Below are 14041 nucleotides of genomic sequence, written 5' to 3'. Positions count from 1 at the left end.
ACACCTTTATTTACTCCTGCAAAATTAGCCTCCTTCTCTACTGACTGTACTTCTACTTGTTGGTCTTGCCCCTGCACAAATGCTAATTTAAAGCACATTCTTTAGTATTGTCCCTCTGTGTACTGCTTTTGGCAATTAGTGTGGTCTCAAATTAACACGATTTTCAAAACACACATTCCCTTCTCCCCCTCTAACTTTTTTCTATGTTCCCTATTGCCTTCCTGGCCCCAATATCTATCTAATTTTAAACCTTTAGATGTATTATTGGCAATTGCTCTTCACCTAATAACTTCCAACTGGAAACAGGCCGACAAAATCATATTTAGAGCCTGGTGAAATGCAGTTTGTTTTCATTACAGACTTGATACCAATTACATTACCCCTATTTCTGTGTCCATAAAAATAGACCTTTTGTGGCTCCCTATAACTACATACTTAACCCATGTCACTTCACACAGTAACCCTTCAGTTCAAACCTCTGATGAAGTTCAGAAACCTTCGTCATACACTTGTTGTCTTTAGTTTGTTTTTCAAACAAATTTCATCAATTTTCCCATTGATGTTTTTTCTATATTATAACTTGTTTCTATCTTTTAAATTGTCTTTTATGCATACAGAACTCAATTCCCTGTGATATATTTTCTCTTTTATGATTATAACAGTATGAAGCTTTTAACAGTATATATGCTTCCTCTTCCCTTGCTCCATTTCTCTTCCTGTATTCCCCCCCTTTTTTCTTCACTTTTTAATAGATCGTTCCTTTGATAAATTATTAACTCAGTGTCATGTATTTTATGGCATTTGCTGTTATTCCATTTATTTTGTTTCACTTTTTGCTGAATACACCTAAACTTAAAAAAAAGAGGCATGAGGGGGATTAAAGACTTCACACTCGGCACTGACATTTAATAGCACTTGCCGCAGCCTTCCAATCAGAGCTTTGTGCAATAGCACTCAATAATTTAGAAATTAAGCACTGAATGACAATGGCCAATGGCCACTCCTGTGCCACTCTCCAGTCTCGCTCTTACACCCTTGCCTGCATCATATCTAAATGAACCTGCACAATATTTCGGATTTTTGAATCACATGATTACTATTCATGTATAAATCATTACTGTTTTCATGATTTAGTCAGTCATGCGCTCAGAAATAACTTTTCGATTTTCCCCAAGTTATGTGCACTGCATTCTCCATCACTGTGACATAGAACCCCATAAAAGGTGACAACGACATCTACCATCCTGGTTTTGACAGCCGATGGCTACCTAAAAAGCTGAATCTAAGAATGGGCGCATGGGGCAAAGTGTGCACTGCACTACGTTGGACTCTATGCCTCGGTTTATCTTACGAATTTCACAGGAGTACATACGTCAAGAAAACATTTATGGGAATTTTGTGCAGAAGCAATATGCTATCAATTGTATCAGGGTACAAAACATTTAGGGGCAGATTTTCAAAAATGTTACGCAATGCAGCGCAGCACCCAAAGATACTGCACTGCATTGCGTGACAGAAGGGAGCAGGAGAGTGCAATATCTACAGAGATATGTCTCTCTCCTCCCCTTTCTCTAGCTTCGGCAATAATTTCAGCAGCTGTGTGCCACGCACACACCTTAGTGTCATAGCGCTAGGGTGTGTGCGTGAGTCTGGCATAACTTTTGTAAATAATACCATGCCTAGACAAGTTTAAAAGCGTTTTCCGCAAAACCCTATTCACAATTCTTTGTAGATAGGGCTTGCGTCAAAAGGCATGGATGCTTGTATGAGGACGCCCATGTCCCACCCATGTAATGCCCCCTTGGTGCTAAGTAACGCAGGGCAGTGTTTTGAGCTGCTTTGTGCTACTTTTGGGGTACTTTCCAGCACTAAACTTGCTTGTGTTGAATGTAAATAAAAAATATATATATTTTGTGTTGATTAGCGTTATTTTTGTGAGGCTATACCTGCCCTAAATGTTTCAAAATCCACCCAGTAGGCTGCTAATGGAGGTGACAACTACATCACTTCCACAATATTACTGCAAATAATTTTCCATCTGCCTTGAAGGCAAGGGTGGTCATGTATTCACTATTAAACTAATGTGGAATGGCTGCAGCAATAGAGCAAGAACATTTTGCAGATTTGCGTTAAGTATGTACAAAACATTTGACATTGCATCACGTGCAGAACAGAGCTGTATAACAGTTTTGTTTTAAAAAAAAATCTTTTTATTGTACCTTTTGCACAGCTTAATATGGTACAAACTTGCATAATCATCGGATCTTAACAGACAATCATTTTTAGTCACTAAACATCCCACATATCGCCCCCCATCCCCACCCTCTACAGGAATTATGTCATGCATTAACTCTAGTGCCTCTATATGTGTAAGATTTCCCCCAAACCTTGTCCTACTTTTTGGGGCATCCTCTGTGTGTGTAAGCCGCACGCTCAGCTAACATGCACCGATCAACATCTCGCTCAAATTCCATTATTGTTGGCGGTTCAGAAACTCCCCATCTACTGGTGATGTTACGCTTTGCAAGTATATAGCCTGTGGCTGCCCGCAGTTGGTCCATGTGACTTAAGTCTGGGGCATCCCAAATATTAAGCAAGCAGATCTTGGGGGACAAAGTCTTGGTCATCCTACACACTTCACCAACCACCCTGTTAACTGCTTCCCGAAATATCCGAATGATTGGGCAGTCCCAAATGTATGGTAAAACATGCCCATCGCCCCAACCTCTATTTGCATTCTGCATTACTGCATCGACCCATCCTGAACAATGTAGTGCATGTGATGTATGAGCGGTGCAAAATTTTTAGCTGGGCCAGTCGCAGTCGTGATGGTATGGCCACCTTTTGCGGTGAGGAGAGCGCATCCCGCCAATCCTCTTCGTCTAATTCCCCCAGGTCAATCTGATGTATATAGGCACTCCAGCGGGTCTGGTGAATTATTAATTATTTTCCTATAAGTGAGTGAGATTACATTACTTTCCATGGGGTCTGCGAGCAGTCTGTCCTCAAGTGGTGCAGACCATGGGACCTCGTCTACTTCTTTGGTTGCCTCCTGCAAGGCATGCCGTATTTGCAGGTATTGGAAGATTTCGTGCGTGGACAATTCATATTCCTTTAGTAGTTCTGCAAATGTCAGTATTTTCCCTATCTTTACCAAATCGCCCACTTGTGATATGCTTAGGGTGTCCTATTTGTGGAATCCTTTACTTTTACTTAAGTTGCCCAGTATGGCTGCATGTCAAAGAGGCGTCATTTGTGTCAGTCTATTGAACCAGCCTAGTTTTTTAGTGGTGGAGTGCTATAGTGTGATCATTAAGGCGGTAGGGCCGGTGAGATGCTGTCTACGTGGTTTTGTGTATAGTGCCTTTCTAAATCCCCCACATTCATCTGACACGCTGGGTCCTGTTGTGTACCATATACCCATTTGTTTATGATTGAGAGGTGTGCTGCTCAGTGATAGTTGCAGATATCTGGCAAAGTTATTCCCGATCATACAATCCCCATACCGGTTTTGTGCCCTGCAATGCATGCCACTGGATTCAAGCTAGCCTGGCTGATGACGGCTGATTAGCCAGAAACCGGTCCCAGGATGCTTGTTTCCGGTCCAGGGAAGACATGGCTTGGCTGTTCTGGCTGGACTGTTTCCATAAGGCACAGAGTCAGATTGATTTGCATATGGCCATGTCTGAACTGGGGTGGTGGAGTGAGCTAAAGAATGGTGATGGATTAAACCCAGATCAGTTGACTAGGGGTGAGTGTTTGATTTGCTCAAACGCTCCGTCCATCATCCCCTTTGGTATCACGCTGCAATGCATGGCAGCTTTCAATCCCAAAGCAGGCTTCTAACTTTCCCCTCTATTGCCTTACAATACATTTCAGGCACGCTATAAGGCTTGTTATGTAGCATGTACAAGAGCTGAGGCAGAGACATAATTTTATATAGCCCTGCATGTCCTAGCAAGGATAGAGGCTGCTCCCGCCAGTGGCGGACATTGCTTTGCAGTCGAGTCAAAGGGCCCAGAAGGTTTTGGTCATAGAAGAGTGATAGGTCAGCTGTTGCATATATGCCTAGATAGCAAAACCCTTCCGTAAATACAATGGCTCCCCATTCTGCCGGTAGGGCCAGCGCTGGCCCATGTAGCAAATACACAACCAACTTAGACAAGTTAATAGTGTACCTGGAATATCTGCCGTGATTAGAGCAGATCTGGAGTATTCTGCTAATTGTGGTACGGGTGAGGCAACATATAATAGGATGTCATCTGCATAAAGTGAAATTCTGTCCTCCTACTCATTGGCCCATTTCAGCCACCGTATCAAATGATCTCCACGTATCCAGCACGAGAGAGGCTCCAGGACAAGAGCAAAGATCAGGCGGGACAGCAGGCAACCTTGTCTCGTACCACGGCGCAGGTTGAATGTTTTGAATACATGTCCATTCACTACCACTTGTGTGAATGGCTCAGCATAGAGGAGTTTAACCCACTCGAGATATATCTTCCACAGGCCTGTACGCTCGAGGACCGCAAACATATCGGCCACTTGACGGTGTCTAAAGCTATACGGGCATCTATAGATAGTATGGCTGCGTTGTCACTGATAGTGTTTTTCCTCGCAAGTGTTACATTTAGCTGGTGTAGGTATAGTGTAGTGTTGCAGCCAGGCAAGACCCCAGACTGATCCAATTTGACCAGTTGTGTGACTATGGGGAGCAGTCTCGCGGCCAATACTTTAGCCAGTATTTTGGCTTCCACATTTAACAGGGATATTGGCCGGTACGAGGTAAATTCCTCCTCTGGTTTACCTTTCTTGTGGATTACAAATATGGCAGCAATCCTCTGGGCAACGCACCAACAGTTTTACTTTCAAGGTACAAATTTAGGAGATGGGGTGCCACTTTGGATGCCGTGAGTTTGAGGAGCTCGACTGGGAGGCTGTTTGGCCCTCCAGCTTTCCCTGACTATATGCAGAGTATGGCTGCTGTAATTTCTTCTGCAGTGATGTCCGCATCCAGTGTCTGCTGATCATCTGTGGTCAATGTTGGGATTTGTATGTCAGCAATTATCTCCTGTGCCTCAAATATGGTGGAGGTTGAGCCGGGGGAATAGAGTTGTGCATAATAACATGCAAACCATTCTGATATTTCTTTGAGGTTCTGCAGGCACATTCAAACCTGCCCATGTATTACTCTAATCCACCGCTCTGCTCTTTCCCTTCTATCCAGCCATGCCAAGAGCTTACTAGCTCTGTCGCCCTGTTTGCATATATTCTAAATGTTTTGGCCTGGTGCTTCCCTCTGGCTGCTTAAGTTGCTAGGTCCCTGTATTCTTTCCTTTTGAATTCTAAAATGTGGTGTTCAGTACCATCCTGAGTGCCCTCCAAGCCTGTTCCCTTGACAGGATGTCCTGTTGGGAAACAACCTTTAGATCGCGGTCATTAGACCACGTTGCCTTTACAACGCAGTTGTTACAACGACCGCGTTGTTACAACGCGATGCCATTACTATACAAGTCATTACATTGACTTGCAGTAGATGGCACTCTAACATAAGGAATAGTATAATTTACTATTTCAACACCTTCCCTACTGTTGCGTAGGCTGAAGTTGGAGTAGTAAATTATACATTCCTAATGTTACGACGCCATCTACTGCAAGTTGATGTAATGACTTGCATAGTAATGGCATTGCGTTGTAACAACGCAGTTGTTGTAATGTCCACATTGTTACATACTGCGAAGTAAAAGCATTGCGTTGTAACGTGCTATATTCTGTCCTGTGCTAGTTCCACTCATTGCAAGGGAGAGGGCCCGGCCCTTAATCAAGGCTTTATAGGTCTCCTGCAATGATTGAACCTACCCCAAATTTTCCATAAAGTAATGGTCGGTGTCTTTGATCAGGGCGGTCCTTATATGCAGGATTTTAAGGCTCCATGGGCTGATCGTGATTGCCCTGCGGCGGGCTTCGTACTTATTGCGTATCGTGTGGTTATAGGGGCAGCTGTATAACAGTTTTAATAACAATTGTAGAGCATACTGATCCTGCATTGATGCACTTCGAATCTATGAGTTAGTGCAGGCGCTACAGACAGCACTACTCGGAAACGTGGGAGTAGTGGGTGCCCTGTGTTTCCAGGCTACAATATCAGCTCATGTATCTAATTCTAGGAATTACTAAATGACTAAACATGCTCTGGTGATTGTTTATTGTATTTTATTGTTGGTCCATGGCTCCGTACTGCCCCTGGGTGCAAAATAGAATGCTGTGTAGTCCCCTATGCCATATTGTGAACATATTGGCAGTCCCAGAATGGAGGCTTGGGCTGTTTTTAGAAAATCGTACTGTACACAGTGCATGTGTCAGCTCGAAATAAACATTGCAAGTATGAAAATGATATAAAACAACTCGCAACTTTACAAGGTATATACATGTGCTATGAATTACATGATTTTAGGTTAACTGCCTAGCAGTTCTACTCTGTGCCTTGTCTTGTACACTTTTGGGGCTTAGACCTCATGTTGGTGTGTCCCCAGATGCATTTTATGTATGTATGTATGGAACCTTTTTTATGTATAGGTCTAACTAGACAGCCTTGAAGCACCATACGCAACAGGAGCTTTATAGTGAGTGGCAGATAAGGGATAGAGGTATAAGGAAGTGGGGCTTGAAAAGGTATAAGGGAAGGTTACTGTAGAAACGCTTAAATAGATAGCTGGGGCAGCAGAAGTATTGTAGAGGGGAGGCAGGGGTGGTAAGAAATAAAAAGTAATAAAGATAGATCTCTGTGATTCCATACAACAGAGCAAGCATTGTATATTTCTAGAAGGAAAAGGACCTGAGTCTAATAGTAGCTATGAAGTTTACTTCCAGTAGAAAGTGTTTCACTCTGGGGAACTGGGTGAATTGATGCTAGGCACTCTTCATCTTGTGCCTTGTGTGAGACCTAAAGCTAATGTTAGTATGAGTGTAGAAGTCCAGGGAGTCAGTACTGTAATATGGTTCGGGAGCGAAGACATCAATATTGGATCTATGGAAACTAATTAGTGGATCTGTTTTGTTTGTAATCACTGGCAATGAGCACTACTTCCATCTTGGTGGGGTCAAGTTTGAAGTAGGGCTTGGATGACCAGGCTTCTATTGTAGCAGTAAGTCAATGTCTTTCTAGCCATTTTTGAATGGTCAGGTACATTTTCACCTTCTTTTGGTGATGGGATACCAGGCCTGATATTACTGGGTGAAGAAATGCATGGCAAAAAAATATTAGAGTTATGGGCCAAAATCGATGTGCAGATGCTCTACTTAGCCTCCACCTCACCACCTCCCAAATCAGCAGAGAACTAGGCTCCACCAAGCCCCCTTGCACCCTGATCTGCCACTAGAAACCATCCCAACCCCACAGTCCTTGTACGGTACCTGTTGCAGCCCTCCCACTCACTTGTGTCCCCTTGTCAGAGCAGGTGGTAAATAAGAGTGGAATCCGGGAAATCTGAGGGGAAGGACCAAGTAATGCAGGGCTCGGTGTGAAATTCCCCTTTTCCAAGACTAAAACTCAGAAGCCCTAAAGTTTGATGGGGGGGGGGCTATCTGCTAGAATTATTTTCTCCCTCCCATAAAATTAAGACATTCGTAATGAGGCCCGAAGTGTCTGTCAATTTGTGCAACCTGTTCGGGTCTGTATTTGAATACACAATGGAAGCACTTTTGGAGGCAATGGGATTCCATTATTTGTGTGTGGCATTCTAACTGGAAAATGAATCCATGGCCCCTTAGTAATGTAAGGAGACCAGATCAAAGCCTACCCACTACATGTTACGAAAGGTGACCTGCACACTATTCCTACAGTAATACAGTTGTGCAAACCCTGCAGTGACAACAGCGCTGAGTACTCATTCTGCATGGAACACAAATACCATAAGAAGAGGTCAGGAGTCAATTAACTGATGAAATCAGTGATCACGTATCAGAAACAATTTCTTAAAATACAAAAAAACAGCATACAACTGTGCATGAGTAGTGCGGTTTTACAAACTTGTTGAAACATTGTGTTCACAAATTTGATCTGCTTTCAAGAATACAAGATAATTGAATTCTCTACTGGGGCGGATGTTACCAAACCTTCCATAATCTATTGATGTCCAGGGCAGCCACAGACATAAAGCAACATACAGTGCTTACCTTTTTTAAGTTTAAACAATCGATCTTGATACATAAATTTTGATTTTCAGGAGATACTCTGACTTATTCACACAGATTATAAACTATGCTAAAATAATACCCAATCGTTTTCCTAATCAATGCTTATGAAGGAATGTCTACAATGAAGTGCACCACATTATGTACTTTTGTGTTCTGAACTCTCCTTGTTTTTGTACCAGATTCACCTTAACATCTATTTGTCATCTTTGCCCTTGATCTTGCTTTTAGGTAATCAATCATCTGGATAAAGATAGCCTCTTGCACAGAAGAGGTTCCATTGTGCCAAACCACATGGCCCACGTAGCTTGAATCAGGTTTTCAGCAAAGAATAAGTCAACTAGTCAGTTTATATGTCAAAAAAGATTATTTTAATTGTAATAGCTATATTACTTGCATGTGTTTTTATTAATGAAAACACCATTAAATCATAATAATGATATATAATATAAAAAGTGTGATGTCTGCAAATGCATGAAACTCATCCTATAATTAGCAATGTTTGTATTTTTGGTTAACAGTTTTTTTTATAATTCCGAATACAATATGTCTACTAATGTATGCATATTTTTCTGTAGATTTTAACCTGATCGCCTTTCTGGCAAAAATGTTTTTTTTAACAAAATGGAAAACAATCATCCCTAAAGTTCCCTTATTTTCTGCAAGCATAGAGTCATTTCCGCGCTGGAAGATATTTTTCATTTTACCAAACCCTTGGCTAAAAGTGTTAGAGGAGAAATCCATGCGCAAAAGACATTACAGGAGGCTTCAGGGATTTTAACTAATATGATAACGCAGGGTTGGAAGAGAGAAAAAAAGGCATAAATTGTTTAATGATCGCAGAGGCCACATGAAAAAAATACTTCATAACGTTGCTGTGCATAATAAATAACCTTGAGTAGGGCAAACCGAAACTTTTTACTTGTCAGCACCATGTGTACTTAAAATGAAAAAATGCCAGTAGCATGGGCATTCGTAAGACGGTTGTGTGGCGCCTTTAGCAGTCTGACAGACCTGGGAAGAGTCTTAAGCACCATAAAACACGGCATAAATGAGGCAGAATAATTTACTAATGCAGTGAATTACATGTGTCTAACAATACACAGGACCTATCCCTTATGCTCAATGAAGGAACCAGGATACAAAGTGTAAACAAACAACATGGCTTTTCTTATGCAATCAATAAAACTCTCTCTCTTGATACAAAAAAAGAAATTCTCCATTTATTGCAGTAAAAAAATCCACGGATGAAGTTGTGCTGACCTTTCTGCACTGTGTCTACACAACCTGTTGTATCGTGATAGACATTCGATGTCCTTTGCTTAATTTGTAAAATAATAAGTGCCAGGGCACTGACCTGGAGGCCACTGCAGCTTGCACCACCGATTGCCCTGTCATTGCTGCCAATGAAGGTACCAAAACAACTACTAACCATCTCTCTCACCTGTGACAGTTCAGATTATTCCAGGTCCACAAAGCTAAAGGAATGGCTAAGGAGGCAGGTATAAGTACTTTCTAATGTATATTGAAATTATAAGCAACCGTTGTTCTGCTTATCTCTAAATTGGAAGAGCAGTGCCACCATGTGGCAGAGTGTCATTAGTGTGGTGATCAAAAGGTCATGAATCCCACACTTCGTGGGTAATCTTGAATTTGAGATCACGTTATGTAACAAGTGTATTGGTTTTATGGGCGTGCAGTGAGGTATCGTCCTCTAAGAATGGAGGTAAGGTACTATAAACACTGTTGCGCTTCCCCACTGGGAAGCGTCCCTCAGGTGCACAACCTGTGTCCATTTGGAAGTGTCTAATGAATCAAATGTAATCAAAATTCAGACATAATGTTGCAATGAAAACTTTGGGCCTTATTTATGAGGCCTTGCAACAGTTTTGCGCTTCCGCTCCGTCACTTTTTGTGACGGATCGGCTGCGTAAAACATGCCTCCTGTTGCACCCTATTTACAAAGTGACGCATCTGATCAGATGCGTCACTTTGTAAACCCCTGCGCTACATTATACCTGCGTCAGGTATAATGTATGCAGGGTGGGCGTTCCCACGTAAGTAAGGCTAGTAGAAGTGACGCAGTGAAATCTACCAGATTTCATGCGCCACTTCTGCGGTGAAAATGCGTCAATATCTTACGCCTGCCTTACAGCAGGCGTAAGACTGACGCAAGCCCTTTCACATGGGGCTTGCCCCATGTGAAAGGACACATTGCTGGAGTATCGTCACTTTTGTGACACACTCCAGCAATGTGTCACTTTTGCGCCATACAGTTACGTCAGAAATACTGACGTAACTGTAACTTCTTGCGACATGATGCGTCATATAGTAAATATGACACATCCATCATGTTGCAAGGAGGTCGCACTGAGAAGTGACTCATTGATGCTTTTACGCAGCGATGTGTCACTTCTCATAAATGAGGCCCTTTGTATTTTACATTTTCTGTGATAGTCTTGCCATTTCAGGAATTAATCACATCATTCATGTAAAGACGTAATATTGTTAATATATAATATGTTGAATGCCCTTCCTCTGGGGGTAAGCTCCTTATTAAATCTCCCCGTTACGTGTCTGACTCAGATTAGGAAAGCCGGCGTTCCTGATCGGAGTCAGACGCATAACCGAGAGAATACATTTGGGACTCTTTTGTGTCAATGGAACTTTCAAGACAATCCCCTTCTACATATGTATCAATGTATATGTTGTACATCACTGCACCTTTAAGCACTGCACCTTCGGCACTTAATTTAATTTTTTCTATATGTGATAAACTATACACATTTTAGAGAATAAATGTAGTAAAGTTAAATATATTGTGCATTATGATTTCATCAATTAAGATGCTTGAGTGCTGTTAGAGTCCGTAAATGATTCAAAATGTATCTTCTGATATACTTTCATCAAGCTATTTTTCCTTCGGTCCTCGTGTTTCCACATTGGATTTGGGTTCATTAAAGTCAGTCAAAGTCAAGGCTGTAGGTGATGGCATGGGAAGGTATGCAATGTCCTATGGGTTATGGGAAACCTACAGCTTGTCAAGATGTCAGGAAGTTATCCTAGTCTAAGATCATGTGCTGCTTTTCCCGTGATATATCTTCTTAGTTGAATGGGTTCTAAATGTTTATTATTTATGTGCATTTTTGATTGACTGTCCATTGTTAGATTGAAGACATTCCAGAGCATTGGCTTCTGCAATTTGAGTCGCTTAGTGTTTTTTCCACATGAATTTTGGTTAAGGGACTGTACATGAGTCGGCCAATCAGAGGTCTACAGTTGGAATGTGATGGGTAGCCATCTTCTTGAGGTACGGTACTTTAGTTCCCATAGGACCTTCTAAGGATGAAGAGGACAGGTAGTAAAAGGACAAAATCGAAATACATTGTTTGCTCAGTCATGTTTCTTCAGGTTTCACTTCATTCATCTGACTTTATATTCATTGTTTGTTCATCAATGCTAAGTGCTAAAGGGCTTCCATTGTCATTACCTACAGCCATTTGACACTTGAGCCCAGATTTATTAACAATTTGTGCAAGATCGAAGTGGTACAAATCCATATACAAATTAATGGGAGTTCACCAAATATCTAAGGGAAATTTCTCAACTTAAAAGTATTCTTTATTTCAGGCAGTGATAAGAGAATATATGTTTTCTGGTCAGAAATGAGGACTTAACAGCCACTCTTGCTTGGGATGGGTTTCGTGTCAAGAAAAATCTTTTCCCTATGGAGAATCAAAAATATAGTTCGAAGGGAAGGGAAAAGGCATGTTATGCGGTATTGTCATAGATGCTGAAATGAACAACAGTAGGAATACTGACTTATTAGGATTCACCATCATGGAGCAGGGTTAAGGATTGATTGTTTGTTCATCCCTCATTAGATTAAATCCATATATTCAATATCCTAGTCCCGTAATTGAGCATGGGCAATTCACTGAAATGAACCTGTTCTATGATCCACATGTAATACTGTCTTCTTTCGTGGAGTAGATGAAAGACTTTATATGTACATGCACTGAATGGAAGAAAACAACCCTAGAGCCATGCAGTGTCACACAAGTATAATCATTAGAGACTTTCCAGTGAAGGAAAGCTTTAATATTTACCATGTTATATTGTGACATGGTGTTTATTGTTTTGTTTTATTTGGATAAAGGCTTTCTTGACCATGAATAAGTATATTTTATAATAAATTTGAAAAATCTATGGGTCCTTTTTTCTATGCTTGATACACATTTCTACCATTAATACGGCCTTTCAAACCGGGGGATAGGATCTCCACAATTAAAGTCTTGCCTGGGTGGAGAAGGCTTGAATTAACAGAATTTTAATGGTTTCTTTTTAGGTAAAAAAAGGAAAGGCATTCAGCTGCTGAATGTTCTCTTACTCTGGAAGACAATAACGGTTTGCATATCAAAAGGCTACTTCACAAAGGGAGAAGCTTTCATGGTAAAATGTGTTCGACCAATATGTGTGGTCTTTCTCGTGATCAAATATTACATATCTAGGTGTTAGAGGCTTTCTCTTGGAGGAATAACACACCAATAGGTTCTAAAATTCCTCCTTCAGAGGGCTGCCTCTTAATGCATGTTTCCTACCTCTTTGAAATACTTTCATCAAAAAGTCAGATGTTTAATTTTAAATGTTTTCTGGAGGGAAGGTCCACATTTTCAGTGAGAACATGATCTTGCATAGAGGGATACTAGGTCTCCAAATTTGAAGGCTATGATCTGATTCAAACTCAAGTATTAATTTCAAATCCCGAGCATGCAGGTGGTTTTCATCTAGATTACCTATGCACTCAATCTCTCACTGAAGGAACTCGGATTCACAGTTTTCAAATCTCTCTGATGTGAGAGGGTGACAGTTTAAACATTTTTAGACTCTCATATTGGAATGCCATTGCAAGACTATCTTGAGTGAAGTTTCCACTTTTTTAAATCTCTTCATAACTCCAGGAATAATATTAACAGTCTCGCCCGTAGGGAAGTATTACTTATACAGCTTGTAAAGGTGTCCATTGGTGGGAAATCTGAGCCCTAATTTGTATTCTTTCTCAAACAAAAGAGATTCATGCAGATTGATTAGAGATAATGGGACTCAGGCCATCCAGTATTTAGGCCTCTCTGCAGCTGAGGGCTGCCACTCAGCCTCCCTCCAGATACATGTCTCCCCTACAAACTAAATCCTGTGTTGTGTTTGAACTGATGATCTGTGGTAGTTGGAGCTGGAGAGAAGGACACCCAGGAAACAGTTGCAACAGGAAACTGAGCAGTGGACCTTCCTGTGAGTTGTGGGTAGCCTTCCCACAATTTGATCCCATCAGTTGCGGCCAGTGGAGGGAGTTCCGTGGGGTGGAAAGGTGGGGCGGGGGAGGGGCAGGTGGGGGGTAATAAACACCAGAATAAGGATGGTTGAAGGTAAGTAGACAATTAAATAAATAAAATGAATTTTGTAGCGCACACTGCATCGTATTTCGCAATGCAGGGCGCACAACGAAAATCATTTTATTTATTTAATTGTTTACTTACCTCCAATCATCCATATTCCGGTGTTTACTACCCCCCCACCCTGCCACCCGCCCCGCCTTTCAGCCCCACGGAACTCCCTCCACAGGCCACAACTGGATCCCATGGTCTAAGTCCTAAAAATACATTCCTGAAGGTTAGGAGAGTGTTATAGATCTAGAGAAGAAATAATACATATTTTCAAAAAGTTCGGGAATTAAGAAATGGCCCTTGTTAGAGGACAGTGACCAGATGTCAAGATTGCCTATAAAATGCAAATTTAGCTTGGTACATTTTGGAGGTTATTCCATCTTTGAGCTCAGCAGTGAGAAACTCAAGCC

Source organism: Lissotriton helveticus, chromosome 4_1 (genome assembly GCF_964261635.1).
Source record: "Lissotriton helveticus chromosome 4_1, aLisHel1.1, whole genome shotgun sequence".
NCBI classification, from domain to species: Eukaryota; Metazoa; Chordata; class Amphibia; order Caudata; family Salamandridae; genus Lissotriton; species Lissotriton helveticus.
Note: the sequence above shows the minus strand (reverse complement) of the source record.